Below are 15731 nucleotides of genomic sequence, written 5' to 3' on the forward strand. Positions count from 1 at the left end.
GCGAGATATTTCACGGTGAGTTTAGACCAAACGGACGAACGCCTGCTCGGCCACCGCTCCGAAAGAAATTGTCAATCCCTTGCACTATGATTTATTATGCGCGTCTGTATGTTCTCCAATGATTAAATATCGGTGACAGAAAAATAGAATTCTATTCCGATTTAAAGGCAATTAACATCATAAGATTATAATGACATTAATAGTGAAACGCGCTAGTGTAAACGCGCCATTACGACCCGACCGTTTCAATTAATAAATGCGATACTAAACATAGTATTATTCGCATCTGGTGGCCTGCTGGTTTATAAACTAAGGTATTTTCGACGCGGACGAGAAAGCGTTCGACGATACACCGGTGTTCTTAATTGGCCTGGCCGTTTCGACGCGCGATAATTTAGTCGTCTAGAGTTAATCGGGTGCTGCGAATCGCGCCGCTCGTCACCGCCTACCGATTCGCAGGTGCAACAACTTGCCGCCTTTCGTCGAGTGCTGTCCTCGCGTGCGTTCTTTTTTTTTCCTTTTCGCTGAACGGCGGGTCGTTCTTCGTCAGAGATGTTTTACCGTTCGCGTCGCCGCGTCGTATCAACCTGTACGCGAGATAAATAGAAATTGCCTCGCGGCTCTCTATTTTCCCGGGCAGGTTTTTACGGTGGGGAAAGTCGTGGGGAAGTTTCGCGACGGATACTCTTCACCCTCCGGCTCGCTGCCGACCCGAGGCTCTCCCATTTTAAGGAACCCGGCCGAGCCGAGCCGAGCCGGCAGTATACTACTCGGCGGCTACGTAGAAAAAAGAAACCGTGTACATAGAACTCGGATGATGCGGAAGGCGAGCGTACGCGGAGGACAGAGCTACTATAAGAAAGAGGAAGGAACCGGCGAAGAAAAGGGACGGAAAAGAGGGAAAGATCAAAGACGAGGAGAGAGCGAGAAGGACGGGGATAGCCGGCGCGGAAGAGGGGTCGCAAAAGGATAGAGAAAGACAGAGGAGAACTCCTCTCGGCAAAGGATCTCCCGTACGGGAGAAGAGAGAACCGAGAGAGGGTCCTATAAATAATTAGCGAGGAGTCGCTCTCCGCTCGGCGGGCGTAAGCCGCTTACAACCCCCGTGCACCCTGCTCCTCCCTGTGCGGCCTCTGCGTCCCCCAACCACCCAACCCCCCAACCCCCAAACCCCTTGCCCTCGTAGCATCCACCTTCCCTCGGTTCTCCAGCCCCCGATTGCTGCCCCCTCGCGACCACCGTTATCACCCTCCTCCTCCTCCTCCTCCATCTCCTCCTCCGATCTCCTCCTCCTCTTTCTCCGGCTCGCAGCGCTCTCTCAGTTTCTCGCAGTTTCTCTCCGCAACGGAGGAGATTCCGGGCAGCTTTCGTTCGCCCTTCGAGCCGGCAACCCTTCGTCGAGGGCCACGCGTCTCGAGAGATACCGAGAGCCGAACCCCGCGCAAAAACGAGATCCGCTGCGCCACTGCATCCTGCCGCGAGCCCATTCGAATCGAGATTCCCCTGGTTTCAACCGCGACATTCTGCGGAAAAAGAATCGATTTTGCTCACCGAAAAAACCGGAAGATTCCCTCCGCGAAATAATTAATCGGAATAATGCTCTGGAGCTTTCAGCTCTTCTAATTTCTCCAACAACTTCTCGCCGATTTCTCGCGCGTCTTCTTTCGCGCACGAAAGCGTTCGGTGCTCTCCGAGCGCAGCGGCGGCGTTTGTTGCGTCTGCGGAGAGAATGGGGGTAGTCGGACGTGTGCGCGAATCGGCCGAAAGGGAGACGTCGGGGATGGGTTGGTCGGTCGGTGCTACAACGGATCGGCTTAACATCGGAGGCGCCGATGTTGACTAACTGGGCTAACAACGTCGCGGCGTTTGCCACCGGAACGTTTGCTAGGCGGCACGTGGCTGCCTAGTCGATTAGCCGAGCTTAAGTTTATTCCCGCCTCGTTTGTTGCTCCTTTCAGCGTACCGCTCGACCGTGCGATTCTCTCTTTCCGCTCGTTCCGAATTAACTTCGCTCCGGGTAATTGGCGATCGGTAATTGGCGACAAGTATCCAGATAAGACGGAGCCTACCGGGTACAGTTCGGGAAGCCTTAGGAAGGCGTAGGCGAAGTTACGGGCAAACGACGTCATTTGAATTAAACCGGAAAAAGATTGTCATTTGTCTCACGGGCGATCGGCCGATGATCATTCTATGTCGCTCGAGCTCGACGTAATCTCCTGTCGATCGCTGTCACTGTCTTCATCCAATAACGACAATACGCGTGATTGATACGCGCAACGTTGCTCGGGAAGGCGCGACTCGTTGCCCGCCGATTTGTTTGTTGTACCGGAGAATTATAGCTGCTCTGAAAAAGTTGTCTATGCCGGTTAATGCTTGCTCGATTTTATGAAGATAGCGCACTCGCGTTCGTCGTTTAAATCAGCACGAATTTGTTGAAATGGGGGGGACGGGACGGACTGGTTCGTTTGATCTAAACGCATCGTAAACAGCAGTGTGGTAGAATCAGGTACCGTAGAGAACCATAAGGGCCCGTGCTTTTCGAGCGGTCAAATGCGAAGAGCGAGAAGCGAAATGAATCTGGGATGACAGGAACGGAGCGTCGCGACGCGTGCACACGCGGGCTTACGCGTACGCGTAGAACCTTACGCACAAAGTGAATCTCAGATTACCGGTCTCTGGGGTTCGTGGAAACCCTACACCACCGGTCGGTGGTAAAAACAGAGAAGTACCAGCGTCCAGGGGGAGTTAGGCGAGGCGGGAGCGAGGAGGAGAAGAATAGCGAGAGAAAGGGAGAGAGAGAGAGAGACAGAGAGAGCAGGACCGCGAGCACGATGGAAGTATGGTTAGAGCTGCGAGTCGTATGCTGGGTCGACGCGCGTCTCACGGCTGCACTATATTAATGGACCCCTAATAGCCTATTTGTGATCGCTAATAGCCGCCGTCCGGGCTTCCCTCCTCGACATCGTTTTCCCTATACCGTGGCTCCGGTCCCTAGGGAAATCTGGACGGCGCAGCCTGCAAAATGGAATGCCGTGCAGCAGCGTTGCTCAACCACCGACGAATCAGGCTCCATTTTTTTCTTCTTTCGTTGCCGATACGCGTTCGATGCCGCTTCGTGTAGAGATCGTGCTCGCTTCCGGTGAACTTCTGAACTGTTCACTTCGGAGACGGTGACCTCCGGTTGACCGGGTTTTGAAAAGTCGTGCCGGGCACAGAATGGAACAGGAAGTGGGGGCGGACGAGTCGAAGGCGCTCTTTGTACGAAGGAAATGTTTCGCGTCCGACGGAATGCCCCGACTGTGTCGACGGACAATAAGAGGGTGGAAAGAGCGGGGAACGAAGGTGAACGAAGTCGGTGCGGCGGCGACGGAGCAGGTAGCCGCCGATGAACGACCGGGTACAATCGGCTCTATGGCCGGGCAACGACAGAAACGATCAAAAACTCGTTAGTCCAGGTTCGACTCGCCGGATAATAAATGTGGGAACACCCACTTCTGTCGGGCTCGGCCGGTCGGCCTCTTCCTGGATCCGGTGTTACGCGATTTACGGTTTCCGCGTGAACCGGAACAAGACGAATTCAAACCGCGGTAATCGGATCTTCTCCTCGAGCCACGTGGCGGCCGGGATCCTCTCCCTTTCGAAGAATCGCAAGACACGATGCACGCACACCGGCGAGAGAGAAATGCGAAACGCGTTCGCGTTATCGACGGGGTCTGATCGGGGCACCGGAATTTTCAGGCAGAATAAAATTCGTGGTAGGCCGACCACGGTGACGCAGGTGACGCTGGTTGACCACGGGGAATCAATTTCCTATTGGACGATCGGTATCTCGATTCCCGCGAGTATTACGCGGCAGAATTACGTGAATGGGCCGAGGGATTCGAGTCTCCGCGGGGGTTCCGCCTCGAGACCGGCCATTGTTTGCCAGCGGAGGAATCGAATTATAAGCGAGCGTCGATCAACAAGTTCCGCGTGCGCGCCCGCGCAAATGTCTCCCTGTAACCGCGATTCCAGTCAAATTTCTCAGGACGCGCGTATCCGAATCACGATGCATACAGATCGGATATAATATATGACCGAAAGAATCTCACGTGACGTGTCTCACGCTTTCACGTGTTCGTCGGTCGGATTTCCAGAAACACCTGCAGGACAAAATGCGACGTGACTGTCGAATGGTTCCCGTGGGGGACACCGAGATGACCGGCAGAAGCTTCCCGTCGAAGAATAGCCGAATCGACCTCACCGAGCGCGAGCGGTATCCACTCGAGAACTTTTTCCGTCGCGAGGCGATTCTATCTTGCGCTCTCTCGCGCGCGATCAATCATTATCAATGGCGTTCGATGGCAGCGTAGGTAGCGGGATTTGTTGGCGGAGTGGGCGCTGCCGGAGGATTCCCCGAGCGCTATAATGCGCGTAATAGAGTTCCCCGTGTAGCTCGATGCAGTCGATCGAATTTACATTACGACGGATGATTCGGTGAATCGAACGGTAGTCCGACGACGGAAGCAATACCGGCGAGATCTCCGATAAAAGATCATCGGCGACGGGGGGACGCGCGGTGATTCACCGTCGCGGGATTAAGAAAGAAGAGGACCCGTCGAACGGATCCAATTAATATCGGAACGTCAAAGAACGGGTATGTCCTTTTGCTTCGTACTGAACCAGGCCACGGAAACTGCAGCTCTTTTACTCCGAATTCACCCTTTTGTACAGCATATTCATCCTTTTACAAGTCTGTTTCCTTCAATCGTCGCAATAGAAATAAAATTGCTCCGAAATTTAAATTTGGTTGTCTATCACTGCTCAACTCTGTCTAGTTTCGCGTCGAAAATTCGTACAGGTGAGTAACCACAGGCACGCGCAGTTCGTCCGTCAGATCGTGGTTAGGCAAAATGTTTACGTTCCCGCTCTAAACAATTTGCTTAGCCGTCATCTTGCGGCGGGGCTGCAGGTACGCGCGCGTGTGCGCGAGACGAAAGGTTTCGTCGCACGGGGATGCAGCCGATCGCGAAAAGATCGTAGTTACGACGGTCGCCGGGAATACTTAATGCCCTGTAACCCCGAGACGTGTGTGACCTCGGCTGACTCGGTCGGCGAGCCGGGTAATTCATTGACTTAGTAACTCAGTGACTTTCACCGGTGATTTACACGAAAGCTTCATAAGCGGCTTGCCTCAGTTTCAAATTCCGCTCTCTCCCTTTCTCCCTCTGTCTGTTCCTTGCTCCCTCTCCGGGTCTCGCTCTCCTCGGCAATGAGCTCTGCCCTATGAGGCCACCAGATAGAAAGGGAGGGCGTCCGTGTACACGTATAGGTGTAGGTAGAGCGTTCGAAGCAGCGGTACGAGAAGAAAACTGAAAGGAGACGAACAGGATGAAAAGAGAGAGAGAGAGAGATGGGAGGGAGAGGGCGAATCGATGAAAGAACCAAGGGAAATCGGAACGGAGGGAAAGGCGTAGAGAGACAAAGAGAGATAAGAGGCCAAGGGGGAGAGCCAGGAGAACGTAGCAAAGGTTATTTGCACCGAGTTGTCTTTTTTTCAGTGCTTTTTGTTCGAACGGTTTGTCGAACGGCTCAGCCGGCTGATCTTCGGGATGATGAGCATGAACTACATTCTATATAAAACCCCGGAGTATTTTAAGCCCTGTTCGAATGCGCTTTCGCGGTGTGCCACGGGACGACGAGCATCGATCGTTTAACGAGACAGTCGCCCTTAAGCGACTGTGTATCCAGAGGCGATCGCTGCACCCCGAAATCCAATGTTATCCTTATCATTGAATCGTCGCGAGCGTTTCCTTCGACCAATCGGATCCTCCCTCGACCATCGTCGTTCCGACGGCGAGAAACTGTGTACGACACGGTCGTTGTTCCGACTTCGAACAGCTGCGGTTTTAACCCGAGAAAACGTCGCTCGTTACGGTTTGTTTCGGTCGGTGACGCGTGTAATCATCTTTAAGCGGCTGCGTTACGCTAATTAGGATCGGCGTACCGTGTGCGAGAGATAACGGAGGCGCGAACGTTCGCTCGCGTTCCCGTCACGGAGCAGGCAGGCGTTAAGTAAGCGGCGAAAATGCCACATAACCGTGCTTCGGATATCGTTTCTCGTTTTTCTTTCTCCCCCCCGAGCAGTCGTTGGTTTGTTGAAAAAATTCGATCTCGCGTGAAAAACGAACAGAGACGAATTAATCGTGCAGCATAGTCGACGAGTTTCGCTACCTTCTCGGCTTAATTATCGTGTGCGAAGGGATGCGCGAATGTTATATATGCAGGATGCGCCGTGTAATGGGGTACTAGAGATCGCGCGATCTACCAATTAATTAATTAATTACACGGGCAAAAGCGAGGTCGATGCTGCTCGTTCGGGAACGACACCGGCGCAGAAATTGCTTTCTGTCGTCGTCGACGATTTTTCTAGTCGCCCCGGCAGTTCCCACGAAGACGTCGATATCCGCCGCAGTGGTGGACGGTTAAATGGACAAAGAGGAGGAATTTTTGGTGGTCGAAGAGAGCGCGCGTCGCGTCGCGTCGTGTCGTCGCGTGTCGAGGACTCGCGCGACAAGTCAATCGGTCAATGAGGAAAATTGGCTAAGAGTACGTGAATGGGCCGGCGTGAATAAAGTGGTTGCATGTTAGTATAGGTTTATGGAAGCAAGCCGGTTTTAGCTACGCTAATAGCATAGTAATGCTGGCTGATCTTTTCGAAATCCGGTAAGAGCATTAACCGCTCGCACGTGAGCAAGTTAAATTGCTATGTTGTGGGTATACGCCGGCCTATGTAGCTATCACCTGGCTACAGAGCGTAACGAAAGGAGGAGTGTATCGCAGCCGGAGATCGATGTTTCACAGAGGGGGTGGGAGAGAGAGAGATAGAGAGAGAGAGAGAGAAAAAAAACAACGGTAACCCGCCGAACGGGTGCCTTCCTTCTTCTGCCGTAACGAGATTAATCGAGAACGTTTCAACGGATCGAACGATGACGAGAGAGAGAGAGAGCCCGGTCGAGCATCGTTATTCGCGTCGTTTCGAACGTTAATCGCTGGCGATAAATCATGAAGGCTTCGATCTTTCCCTCGAAGTTCGACCTAGACGAAGGTCCTGGACCGTTTTTGACAAAAGGGGAAAAGATCGGAATAGGTATCGTAATAGCTGGCGCTCACGATTCGACGAGTTCTCGAAGAAGGTCGATTTTCGCGAGGATTCCAGAAGGAACATCCACCCTGATAAGGCTAATAGACCGATATGAAAGAATCATCAATCTGCCCTTGTATTTCTTCGAATGTATGCGCTTCTTGGCCGTATGGTTCGGTCCGAAGAAACGGCAAGAGAGAAAGGGAAAGGAAAAGGGAAAAGGGAAAATGGGTGGGGGAAAGGTGAACGGGGGTGGAGAGACGTAGGCGAGTACCGGTGCTGGGATATATTTTTAGAGACGGACTGTACGTAACGTCGCGTCGAGTCGCGTCGCGTCGCGTCGGGTCGGTTCGCGTCGCGTCGCGCGCTGTCGCGGCGAGCAAGCGTTGCCATCGCGGCTGGTTAGGTCGGTTAAGGTTGGTTCGCGCGAACCAATCCGATTGGCTCCCCGCCAGGGTGAACCGGCCTCGACGCTCCTCCTCTCGCCACGCCGACTTTCGACGAGCAGTCGCGGTTCAGCAGCATCCACGGGTCGGTCTCGCTCCCTCCTGGTCCGAGCTGGGCTTCGTCCGTGTCTGGTCTTCCCTTTCTCCTTGTTCGCGAGGGCAATTTCGCCGGTTCTCTCCCCCGTTGTTTCTTTCGGTACGCGCAAACGCGACACGATTTCCGTCTCGTTCGGTCCAGGTGATCGGGAACCGTTCTCTCTGTCCGTTCGTCGTTCCTCCGTCACGTTCCTCTCTCTGCCATCGGAACACTGTTGTGCCCTTCTCCACCCCTTCTCGTCATCCCCCCGCCCGTTTGCTCGACGTCGGGTCCTCTAACGCGCCCGATCCCCCCCGCGGCCGGTTGGTCGCCTCCCTTCGACCCACCCCGAAAAGATCTGCTCTCGCGAGCAGGTCCGGTCTCCCTTGAAGCGGAGCGGCGCGGAGCGGAGCGGCGCGGCGCGGCTCGCCGAGAGCCGAGAGCCGAGCGAGCGACGAACGAGCGCGCGCCCCCCTCGCGCATAACCCCTCGGCCAAGAGAGCGATCCGTAACAACTAAAGTTCTCGTGAAAAGTTGAGCTCGACTCTCTCCTACGCCCTCCTGCTATAATAGCCGACTAGCTCGCTGCTCTCTCTACCTACCTATCTACCTATCTACCTATCAACCGTCTATCCCTGTCCATCTGTCCCGGGTCTGTCCCACATCCCGCACACGGAACACCGAACGCGGAGAGCAAGACAGAGACAGACCTACGGACCGTAACGAGTACCACTAACGTGCGAACGCTCCGAGAGGGAGAGAGAGAGAGAGAGAGAGTGGGAGAGAGAGACAGAGACACGCGTACAAAACAGAGACGCAGCGACAGTCGAAGGGAGAGAGAGAGAGAGAGAGGGACCGTCGCACGCTGAGAAAGAGAAAGAGAGGGAGTGGGAGAGAAAGCGAGAGGACAGTGTGTCGAGAACAGAGAAGGAGAGAGACGCGGACGGATTAGCGAATAGAATAGTCATTATCGGTCTACATATCCGTGATACACACTCTATCGGTTTCGTCGACTCGGTAGTGCGAAACGTCGCGGCAGTAGCGGCGAGCGTGTGTGCCGTGCGACCAACCTAACCGGATACCTAACCTTCGCTTTCGACCCTGTCGAACGCCACCGGCGCATTATCAGGCCCGACCTTGCATCCACCGGGACGACACCTCCGCAAGGATTAACCGCTTCGAGACGAGGAATATCGCCGACAACGATTCCAACGAACCAACGGTGAGTACACTCTATCTGTCTGCTGTTTGACGTTTGCGCGACGAACCACCGCGTGCGCGTTCCGCTTCGACTTCGCCGCCGAATCCCGGACAACGGGGACTACAAGTGCCCGAACAAGTCGAGGAAACAAGTAACGAGATTCTCCAGTGCGCTGTTAAAGTGTCGCGACATGCTTACGGTGTTCTGCCGCGCAATCGAACCGGGGGTTGTACGCCGCGTTCGCGACAACCATCCCCTGGGTGGCGCGTAAATTTTCCCAGTTCCGCGAGACCGGAGACAGAATTCGTCGGAACCGACGCTCTCTCGCATCGTATCGTGTCGAAGAATCGTCAGCGACGCGCCTATCGATCGGATGTTTACTCGTTTCGTAACAGTGAGCGGGCTTCCCTTCCCGAGCACGTCGGAATCTTGTGTTTTCCGAGTCATTTGTTCTCCGCCGCTGTTCAAGATATATCGCGAGTGCACCCCCGAGCATTGCGCCCGGTAATCATTATTTTATTTCTAGAGTAGATTCGTTGTTCGCCCCCCGGGTAGATTTCGCTGGAAAAGGGAAAGCTGCAACGGTAACCGTCCTCTCGTGAAATTCGATGGTGCTGGTGGTGGTGGTGGTGGCGGTGGTGATGCCCGCGCGACTATATTTTCCGGTAAACGAGAAAAAAAGGGATGAAACGGGAGGAGGATGAAGTGGCGGAGGGTCCGTAAAAAAAAACCCCGAACAACCGAGAATCAACCGATATTCCGACGCGCAAAAACCTCCGGAAAATTCCGGAATTTAATCGACGAACCGTACCTACGGCGCGCGGTGGCTTTCATCCGGCCGAAGGGAGAACGTACTTGTAAATTTGCGGACAGGAAACGTCCTACCCTCTCCCCGATATCCGCGAATTCCACGAATCGCGATTATTTATCGGGGCCGAGGTTCCTGGAAAACGAGACCGTTCTCCAGAAAGGCGGCAGGGTTCGCATTATTCTCGGCGAGCGGAAGCATTTACGGGCATTGCTTTTCGCGCGGGGTAAACGATACACTGTGTGTCGGTGGAAAAAAGTTAATCCGGTGCAGTCTTTCGCGCAAGCGTCGATGGCAGTTTTATTAATCGCAAACCGGCACCGTGGAGCTTTTCACTGGCGAACGTCCGTTGTCGCGTCCGTGGCTAAATAACCGCGCGAGTCCGCCGGGAAAAATTTAATCCGCTCGTATTTCTTCCCCGCATCGCCGTTTTTATCGAGCGATTCATAAACTGCGTCTACGCGAGACCGCCTGCACTCGAACGAGCCGCGCCGATTCCGCTCGGCTGTTGGAACAGAGCGCGGACATCGGTGTCGCTTCCAACCCTGATCAGACGATCCTCGGGCCTTCGGCTCGATCTTCGGCGTTTAGGTTTCGCGACGAAGCACAGCGTACCGGCGATCCGATGTTCCGATGTTCCGATGTTCCGATGTTCCGAGCTCTCTCTCCGTTCGGCCGGGTCGCGCGAACTACGATGGGAATCTCGCACGAATCCGCTCCGAAAACCGGCGAGCGTGTCAGCGTAGACCGTAGACCGTAGACCGGGAGAGTTGGCCAGCAGGATTTCCACGGAAATAATCTGCTTACGGTAATCTTCTTGGCTTGCCTCCCTCCCGGTTAAGGTCCGCCTTCCACGAGGAGGACCTTCGTCTCCTCGTCGTGTATACGCGACGGAGCGTCCTTCGCGGAAGCGGAGAACGCTTCGAATCCTAGTCGGTGCCGGGTTTCCGTATGCTCCGCGGGAAACTGTATCGTTCCCGGTTCTTCGCATCGCCCATTCCTACAAGAACATCCTCCGACAGCGAACCTCATTTCCGGAGAGAATACAGATCCTCGGTTCTCGGCGAGCATGTACCGATGACGAACATTTCGGGAAGGATAATTTATTCGAAGAGAGGTTCGATTTTCGCGACGACGTTCGAGAACGGTGTTTCCGCGTGTGAGGAGTTTGAAAATGGTGCATAACTCGATGATGTGCGACGACGACGACGACGACGACGACAGGGTGGTCGTCGCGATCCTCCGGTGGAATCGACTCGCCGAGATGATCGGTTCGACGGCGAGCTTCGAACCGGGAAATTCGTTTCGATCCCCGGAACGGGGAAGATGGAGATAGAATGAGATCGCAGGAAGAAAAGAAACGGCGGAACTGGAAGAAGAAAGGAAAGCGAGAGCTCATCCCTCCTGCGGGGTAGAGGGTACGGCGGGGCTCCAGAGCCCACCGGCAGAATCTTTTTTCCTTCGAGCCGAGAATAAAAACTAACTATCCGAGTGAAAGAACAACCCCCGAGAAAGAGCGCCGTGTACGAGTATATATACATACATAGGTACCATAGAGACGTGCGCGCATACACAGAGGTATAGCCCGTGGCGTTTCCACGGGAATTAAGTTTTACGCTCAATGAACGCGCAACAAAACACCGGTGCGCTCCTCCGAGCCAAGTTGCAATTGAATGCGAGAGAGCTCTCGGCGAAGAAACGTTTCCTCGTGACTACGCGGATGCCACTTCTTAGCGGAGGCATTCAAGTACGATCACGGTGGTGGAAGACGCTCGTGGACAGGTTTTGTTCCGTCGAAAAATCCGCCCTCGACTTTCGAGTGGCGGGACGCGACCTTCTTTCGAAAGAGGTTTCGTGGAAGCGGGACGAATCAAGGTTCGACACCACCCTCCGCCATTTCGGGGGTTTCCTCGCGACCTTATCGCGACGTTATCGCGGCGCTCGTTGGGAAACGATTTGCTCGGAGACGCCGACGTGCCGGGAGACGTTGAGTTGTTCCGCAATAAAGATCGCGGCGGAGGAGACGCAACGTCGAAACGCGTATTAAAAATCGGTTAATTCTTCGCAAGTACCCGTTGTGGCTTTTCCTGGTGCTTCCCTCTCTCTCTCCCTCTCTCTCTCTCTCTCTCTCTCTCTGCTCTCTCTGCTCTTCACGCACAGACAGTGCCCGACGTGCACGGTACCCGGCCATTGTGGACTCCGGGAGCGAGAGTGTGCTTGCTCTTGAGGAACAATGCGGTTGTGTGCAAACACTCCTGGAAACAATGCAGCGGGAACTTAACTTTCCGCGGATAGCTCTGCCCGTAGTCGCTCTCCTCGCGCAACCAGAACTCCGAATAGAGCTCCGGGGGAAATTGTGCCCGCTATATTTCTTCCTTGAACCGCATCGGGGTGCCTCGAAATTAAAATATCGCTCGCCACGATTTTTCGGCTGACTTGTTCCGCGTTCTGCACACACGCTCCGCGCGAGTATTCCGTTCTCCGCGATATCCTTTATTTCCTCTCTGCTCTCCTGGAAACCGCGAGTCTCTCATCAATTCGTGGTATCCGGAAGGAACGCGAAAAGAATTCGCAAAGCAACTCGAAGAAGATTACCACCGCTTCGGGTGTATATCGTCGCGAGACGGTGGACTTCGTTACCCTTGCTTCTATGCAGAGTATTTGTCGCTTATTGGCGGAAGCATTCGAGCCGAAGACGTTGTCGGCTCGCGCCGGGTGGTCGCGTAACGAATTCTTAAGCGCGAACCGGCTGCCCCCCAGAGACGCGAACGCGAGGGCAATAGCGGGAGAACACGTGGTACGCAATAATGGGGATTTAACAGTCATTAGGGACAGCGTGCCGGTATATACGTCGATTGGTAACGCAAAGTGTTTGCGATAGGGCCGGACCGGCGAAGGGCCAAGGGTGGGGGGTAGTGGCTGGTTGCAGCGGGAGATCGATTCATCGGGGGTGGAAAAGGCAGACCAGACCGTCTCTGTCTTTCTCCGGCTCTCTCTCTCTCTCTCTCTCTCTCTCTCTCTCTCTCTCTCTCTCCCGGCCTCTCCGGTACAGCAGGCTCGTAGACAACTCGAGTGTCCTCGAGGGGCAATCGAGTGGCGACTTGGGCATTTTGTCCACACTTGGCGGCCTGTAACAAGTGCATTGTCCTGTGCGCCGAACTGCACAAAGATAAAGAGACTTCTGGCAATAGGCGGCCGAAAGAGGATTCTCGAAACGCGCGCCACCCCTCCCACTCGCGACCGCGAACGTTTCGATTCCGTGGCGGGCTTTTAATATCACGACAGTGTAAATAAGTGTGGCAGATTCGCGGTGAAGTCGACCACCCTCGCTCGCTCGTTCCCTCGTTCCCGACCATAACCGTGGCTTTTTCTTCGTGAATCGTGCGCGCAACCCTCCTCTGATATCGAGGGAACCGCTGCTCCCTTTTCTCTCTCTCTCTCTCTCTCTCTCTCTCTCTCTCTCGCGAGATATCGTGTCGCGATCGGTGTATCGTATCGCTCTCGAATTAAATGTGCGGTTCGAACGGGCTCGCCGTTGCGCACAGTTTTCCGGAACTCGGGGTAAACCGCAACCGCGGGTCCCGTCGAACAGGAGAGTCGACCAGGAGAATCGAAACACCGATTCTACGGCAGTCCGACGATCGTTTGCCGGTTTCTCGGTTGCGCACCGGCTGCCGGCTTGTAACGAGTGCTTTGTGGTTAGTGTAAAGCGCACGAGTGCGCGGCAAGTTGGAGAGATTTGCGCCCGACTTCCTCCACGAGGACCCTCGACAGAGAGAAAGAGAGAAAAACGGAGCAGAGGGGGGAAAGGGCGAGAGAGAGAGAGAGAGAAAGACAGAGATCGAGAGCGAAAGAGAGGGAAAAAGCAGCGAGCAGCCGCTCTTTCTTCGTTGGCCTTCTTTTCATAGCGAGCCAAATTTTAATATAGCCGGCCGGGTAGAGACGTCGCGGGGGAAGCCCGCGCTTTATGGATTCTCTTTCATCGAGCTGAAACTTCATTTCGGAGGAAGGATCCCTGGCCAGGAACGCAATTAAACGGTAAAATCATTTGGAGCTAGATTGTTTCGAGCCCGTGGATTCTCTTTGCGCGTCCACGCGCACCCATTTTCGCTCGTTCACCCTCTTCTGCAATTTGTCCGCGCGATAACCTCCGACACGATTATTCAGTCCCGTGTTTTACGAACCGCGACCGATCGTGTTCGGGAATCGGCCACGCAGACGGTGGAAGTTTCAACGAAGAAACCCACCGCGGAAGCCGAGTGGTGGTCGAGAGGCGACGTGGGTGTTCGTCCATGTTTGCGCGGAAAAACTTTCGCTCGAACAATCGCGCGAGTACCGGTGAACGAGCGCGCCCTACGCGTGGCGTCGCGTCTTTCATTCTTGGTTCAGTTGCGGGGACCGACGCGAAACCAGAACAATGCCCCATCGAAGAGGATTTATCGATGCGAAATTTCATTCGACGCTGGCGAACCGTCTCTCGTTGAACGCTTGATCGCGCCGAAAAACGTGGGCAAAAGCTTAAAAACAAATTGGAGGTATATATGTCCATTGTCCGATTGAATACTCGGGAAGCGTCTTCAGGTTTTGGCCATGTTCTGGCGATTCGGGACCACGGCGAGTCTCGCGATTGTTATTCTTGGACGAGGTTTTAATCGTAAGAGTCATCTCGGAAACACTCGGCCCGGTCGCCTTCTGTCGTCATCCGATTGTTTTTCGCGCGACACATGTTAATTACCGGGGCCGATTAGCCGTCTCTAATCCGAAACATGTGCGAGGCGAGGCGTCCCGAAGCGCCGGAAAACAACGGAACGTCCGTCCGTGCGCGCGTCTAGGTCGTCGTCGCGGCGCAGATGTGGAACGTGCGTCCGAGAGACGTAATAAACGGGAAGGCAAATAAATTAATAAGTAATCCTCCGGGGGGTAGGAAGGTGCGAGATCGAAAGAGCGAACGGAGACGGGGCCGATAGGCCGGGACACGACGTTCTTGACTTTGTAATCGGAGAGGATAAAACGCGGCTTAAGCGGCGGCTAAACGCGAGGCGGAAAGGCTGCGTCGTGTACCCGAAAGCGGCGAGGAGGATCGTCCGTCGTTCCCTTTTTCTACATGGTTCTCGATTTTCGGCGGAGAGGAAACGGGAGAAACAGAGACAGAGACGAACAGAGAAGGAGAGATATCGCGTTTTCGGAATTAGTATACCGGCCACACGGCGTCGTTGTCTACGAGGGGAACCAGAAGCGAGGAGGAGTGTACGGGGCTACGGACGGTTTCGAAAACCACCACCCGGAGTCGTGTTGCATCTTCCTCGGATTATCCCCCGCAACCAGCTGCCAACCGCGACGCCGTTATTTCCATCTTCCGCGATCGGTTTCGATATTCGTACAAAGTACCCACCAACTTTCCATTATCCTCCGCTTCCTTTTCCCAGCGCGGCTTCCTCTTCGGTGAAATTTTACTGGAACGTCACTGCCTCGAAATTCTCCTCGCCGATTTAAATTGCTGTCCACGGATATCGAGGTACTCGCCGATCGTCCACTTGAAGGTGATATTCCGTCCATAATCTATCGCGTAAATTTCGTTGATGCTTTTTTAATAGCGAGTCGCGCGCACTAAGAGAAAGGGAGAGAGAGAGAGAGAGAGAGAGAGTAGCCCAATTCTCAATTATGTTTGCAGAAGAACAGAGATATTTGCTTACTGTTACCGAAGAGTAACCGGTGTCTATAAAAACGACAAGGTTCAATTTATTTAGAGTTTATTCGATTTTTATTATAATACGTGCCGGAGTAAAGTGTGGAACGACTTCCAGCGGGACGCATCTTTACAATTTTAATAATCGTAAAACGATAAGTCTGAAACCGGTCGATCGAGACCGGCGGAGGTTGGTTCGGTCGGCTGAACCAGTCCCGATTTATTGCAGGATAAATCGTGTAATCGAAGTATTATCCGCGGAATCGTGTTCCACTGATTAGCACGGATAATAGAGGTTCTACCGCATTTTGGAAAATGAACGTTCGGGGTCGGATCCTCTAGAAATTGGAGCTACCTTGATGATGGTTTGGGGGCGTGTACGAGCACGCAG

This window comes from Halictus rubicundus, chromosome 16, assembly GCF_050948215.1.
Source record: "Halictus rubicundus isolate RS-2024b chromosome 16, iyHalRubi1_principal, whole genome shotgun sequence".
NCBI lineage: Eukaryota > Metazoa > Arthropoda > Insecta > Hymenoptera > Halictidae > Halictus > Halictus rubicundus.